This window comes from Corvus brachyrhynchos, unplaced genomic scaffold (genome assembly GCF_000691975.1).
Source record: "Corvus brachyrhynchos isolate BGI_N302 unplaced genomic scaffold, ASM69197v1 scaffold22, whole genome shotgun sequence".
In the NCBI taxonomy this organism is placed as follows: domain Eukaryota; kingdom Metazoa; phylum Chordata; class Aves; order Passeriformes; family Corvidae; genus Corvus; species Corvus brachyrhynchos.
This window is the reverse complement of record NW_008238355.1, coordinates 6298019-6303399: the sequence shown is the minus strand read 5'-3', so window position 1 is coordinate 6303399 and position 5381 is coordinate 6298019. Positions and strand designations below refer to the sequence as shown.

At 37.0% G+C, this 5381-nt stretch overlaps 1 long non-coding RNA gene across 1 annotated transcript in view; it reads left to right on the top strand.

Moving 5' to 3' along the window:
* The first annotated feature begins 6 nt into the window (after positions 1–6).
* Positions 7–5381, top strand: part of LOC108446996 — a 9592-nt gene continuing 4217 nt past the window's right edge. The window contains exon 1 of the long non-coding RNA XR_001862352.1: positions 7–253. This is a non-coding gene — a long non-coding RNA (uncharacterized LOC108446996). The remainder of the gene's footprint in view (positions 254–5381) is intronic.

Genomic DNA, 5381 nt, shown 5'->3' with positions numbered 1-5381 from the left:
TCGCCCTGGGAGAGCCCGGCCGCCGGTGGGTCCTGCCCGGCAGCCGAGGCTGGGCGTGATGGTGCAGGAACGGGACTGGCGTGCAGAGCTCTGGAGCTGGTGGAGAAAGGCAGCGGGCGCAGAAGATCACCTCGTGTGGCGTTGTTAGTGAGGAGGCGGTGTCTCCGGGGAGAAAGGCGAAAGCGTTCGGTCACCACGGTGTGACAGTCGTCGGTAAAACTGCATTTTCCGACGGGAATGGGAAAGTTTGGTGGTGAGTCATTTTCTCATTAAAGAGTGAATCTGAACGTCGAAAGCAGTTTGTTTTCCGGTGTAAGACTAGCAGAAGGTTTTGCAGAAACCCGTGTGTTCTGCGGCCAGCAGGATTTTCACGACTCACAACTCTCCCTCTGATTAACTGGTGATTGTCCCCGAAAAAAACCAAAATACAAAAACCAACCAAACACTGCCCCCCATCCCCACCCAAGCAAACAAAAAAGGCAACAAAAACACCCAAACAAAAAGAGCTCGGGATCCTTTCAATTATTGTCTTGTTTTGGTTTTTTCTTTTATGATAGATCATGGAACACAACCACAATACATCTCAATGAGTTATCTTAAAAACAAGTCCCTGTTATCATGGTTTACAGTTCCTAACTCCAAACTTTAAATGAAAAAGAAAACCCCTGATTTAACTAAAATGTATCCATACAAAAGTTATTATATCCACCTCATAAACCAAAATGGGGATATATATTTGATACTGTTAAATTATGCATAGACATGCCAAAATAGATGTATTTGTTACTACATGAATTATCAGACTAAGTTCTATTAGGTCTGTTTTGCAAGAGATCATAGGTATGATCTCTTTTGTGCTCTTAAGATTTATTATAGGAAAGATACAAAATGAGGTGTCCACTGTTACTGCAAACTGACAAAGCTTTATTCTTGGGGAACAAGGTTACAGGTTTAGAGGAAGCAGTTCTTGTGGTTAGCCTCTTTCAAAACACCAGTTTGAACTGAAACTGAGCAAGATGTGAAAGAATCAGCTCTGCCAGTATTGAAAATGTCTAGATTTACCTGACCATGGTGAATTTTGACTGCATTCACTGTAGTGAAGGCAGAGTCAGTTGCAAAAAAACCCCAAAAAACAACAAAACTTCATTCCTAGGATAGTAGATGGGATTTGTATTCTTGACCATAGTATTTATGCAATTTATACACTGCATGCGAAGTTGCTGATACTCATGTGGGATATATTAGGATCTCATCCAGAAACTTTCACCAATTACTTGGCTTTACTTATATCAGCACACCTTTCAGTAACAATCACCTGCTCTCCATCTTTTCACAAGACCTGGAATTTACAGTGGCATATTTTCTATTTAATTGGGATTTTAGCAGATGTGGTTGGCGGCAGTCAGGCTTGCCTCCAGGATTCTCTTCTATGAATTTTTCCACCAACCATCTCTTCAATCTGTTCCTCCTGTTCAAAGGTTTCTGAAGTAATAGCAATAAAACAACTCTTACACATCACTTTGCAGAGCATGTTAGGAAGTCTCATCTCATAACAGGTATAATTTACCCACTATCTAATATGGAATTTAGTGAACAGTGCTTATAGCTTTTACAAAAGCAACTGGGAGAGAGAGCAGAGATTCCATCTACTTGTTGTATTTGAAGCAGAACATTTTTTTCCCCTACTGCACATTCACCTAGCAGCTGGAACAAAAGACAGATGAATTTCAAGAGGAGGCACACACTCTTTTTTCATATTGTCAAGTCATCTTGTTCTTTTTTATGCCAACATGATTTTTAGATTTAATTGTTTTAAAGCTGCATCTTAACATCAATCAAAACTTTATTAGGTAGATAGCAAGCTATCTACTTCCTGTGCTGTGCATTCAAAATACCTTACACTATGATGGTGAGTTCTGGTTCATCTTTATGTGGGATTTGTATGGTGCTTTTGACAATGGAGAAAAAAACCTCATTATTCTTTCTTAGCTTCATTTTGATGAAAAGGGGTTTTTTTCTTCCCCCCCCCTTAATTTGGCCCCTGGAATTCATTTGCATTTCTCACTACCCTATGGAATGGCAATTTTTATTTATCTGTTTTCAGAAATCCTGGTAGACTTCTAGTTTATTCATCTTTCTTGTTCCAATATAGTCTATGTATAATGATGTCTGAGCTAACTTCTTCACTAGCTAAATCAAGTTGTTAAATTTGAATTTTTTTTAATATTTAGGGTGCAATATTGTCTGCTAAGTACTAGTAAAGGTGGCGAAAGAATTAGACATATTATAAACATGTGTGAACTTCACTGAGGGCCAGACAAATTATAAATGCTTTATTTAAAAATACAGGGCTACTTGAAACTGTTATGTGTTGAAGCAGGTAAACAACACACAAGAAAGCCACATGATCTGAGGTCATACAGAAATTTATAGAATATTTAAAAACTGAACACATATCTTCAGTAGTTAGATAAACTGAGTAGTACAATTTAGCCCGCTATTTTTTTAAGATGTTAGTTACCCTAGGTTTCAAAGAGAGCCTTTTCAGATTTTTCTCATTTCAGATGAGTGCTTCAGAGAAGACGTTTAGAAAACACCAGACAAGTAGAGTTAAAATACAGCAAATAATTTGTTTTGTTTCAAAATATAAACAAGTATTTTATGGCCAAAGAAGGATATTATTGCTATTATATTTTCATGGCAAAATAACAATGAGAAGTTGCTTTTCAGAATATTCACTTGCATTAGCAGCTTTCCAAGGCTCTTTGGATGACAATCTTCTAAGACAGTATTTAAAGCCACATAGTTTTATAATTTTAATAATTTGCAATATGTTCATTAGAGCTGTAGCAAGTTATGCCTAATTTAGTTACTTCATTAAAAAGTACTGAATAGAACATAGTCAAAACAAACTGTGTCAGGCAGGTCCCATTTCATTCCCCTGGATATCAGTGGCTAATTTCTGTTGGCATGAAAGGAAGCCAGATGCACCCCATAGCCAGAATTTATTTCTTAGATTCAATAGGAGTAGCATTGGTAACAATTTTCTTCATCTCACCTGTCTCCAGCTTCATTGCCAGACATTCCTAACTTCATGTAAGTAGTAAAAAAGATTTTCTCATTTTTCATTTTATGACTTTTGCACAAATTTACTGACAGACTCGATAATCTGGGCTTCTCTCATAGGTTCTTCACTTTAGATTAACTTTCTAAAATTCTTCTTATCTCTTTATGCTGCCTGCAATCTGAAAACATGCACGTGCACTATATTATCTTTGTCTCCTATAAAGCCGTATAACCATTATGCATTTTCAAACTCTTTCCACAGAATATTATTTAATTCAAAAACTGTGCATTTTCTTCCAAAATAGTAAAATTACTTTAAAAGCAGCCCTAGAAAATCCTGAAACAATCAGAAACAACATTTAACAATCGAAAAATCTTTAATTATGCCAATTTAGTTTTAGAAGCTAAGAATGTAATGTATTATGCATGACAGGATAACCAGAAACTTGAAAAAAATAAAAACCAATGCTTGACTTTTTCCTCTGTCTTGTGAGATGAAAAGCAATCCCTAGCTGCAAACAAGGAATCTCAACTCCTGTAAATACTTCATGACATCTATTTCATTCTGTATGTTCTTCCCCGCCTCAATGGTAGAAATTGTATTGTGACTTCCCCTGCTTTATATGCAGTGTCAATCACTGGATCATTGGATAGAATGTCCCACTTAAACATATCCTGGAACAGGAATGGATGCTAGCTGACATACTAGATGCCATCACCACCTCACCTCCCCACAAAATGTTCAGCACCTGAAAAAACTGTAAGGATATAATTGCTGCATTAAGCCTAATTAAAACTTTGAAATTATACTTTGGATTCTAAAACCTAGACAAGGAAGGAGCTAAATTTGACAGTAGTGCTTAAGCGCAAGTAACCTGGAGTTTGCTCTGGAGAAACTGCAACATATTCAAATACTGATGAGAGAGGAGGTACAGTGGAAGACTGTCTTCCTGCAGCAAAAAGCCTGCCAAGAGGCAATGACCTTGCAAGATTTGTGTCCATGTTCTCTGTCCTTGGCAAGTGCAAGGGTTCCTAAGTTGTTTTGAGGCAATCCAAGACCAAGAATGGGCTTCAAAGGAGGAGAGAGAAAGTTGGAAGGAATAAGTGGACAAAATAAAGTGCTCTAGGAAAGAACTGTGAGGCAGAAGACCTACCTTCAGATCAGTGCTTCACATCTTCCTCCTGGCAGCCTCTGAGGCACTAGACACTATGGCTTGGGAACCGGACCCCGAGTATCTTTGAATGTATATTGCTCTCATGAAGTAGTTTAAAGTTTAAATGCAAGGATGTATTACAAGCAAAGTTTTTTTCCTTTAAATGGATACTGACCTTCCAGCTAAACATTCATTTGGCCTCATGGAAACAATCTGATTTTTCAGATTTTTTATATTGTTTCACTGGAAAAATGTGAACCTAGAATACAGTTATTTTATTCATCAGGAAATTAATTTTGTGGTGGAATCCCAGTTTTCCTATTCTTACTTATGCACTAAAGTTTTACATTTTAAAATCAAAGAAGTTCAAAATTTTTATTCTAAATTCTTTTTCATTGTATGCAAAATAGATCACTATTGTTTCTGATCTAATATCTGCTTAGAAAATCATAGTATTTAGTATATAACAGCTGTTTACACAGTTTTAAAAAATTGATCCTTTGCTATGAGTAGCATGTAGAAGAACATGCGTGTTAGTAATTCTCTTCTAAAAGAGGTAAAATAAAGGCAAACAGAAATATTGTTTATTCATTTCTACATGGAGTATTACTGTAACTGGAATCTTGGATATAAAGGATGACAGGAAAATGAAACAGAAAAATTTAGAGCGTCTAACATTTTGGACTTTACAGGAACTATGAAACATACTGACGGTGAGTAATCCATAACCTTCTCTTGGTCATTCAGTTATTTGTTATTATGTCACAATAAGTTAGTAGTACCTGCAGAACAAAGATAGGCTGGTGGTAAAAGGTTAATTTGGACTAAGCAGTTTTAAAGTGGCTATATTCTGTGGTTTTGAACTGAAAAATATGTATTTATTTCAAATTTTCACTCAACTGAGAAATATTTAGGTTTCAGTATGTTGCCCTTCTTTCAGCTTTTGAGGCATTCATATCTGGTGTTCTGTTTTAGGCTTATCTCCTGTGCACATCGAGTCTACTGCTACACACCACAGCTTTAGCTGTAGCTCATAGCAACAGCTACAGTTGAGGATGCTTAAGGGCTTCTCTTCCAAAGTGCCTTTTCAGTTTCCTCCCTTCCCTTCCCTTCCCTTCCCTTCCCTTCCCTTCCCTTCCCTTCCCTTCCCTTCCCTTCCCT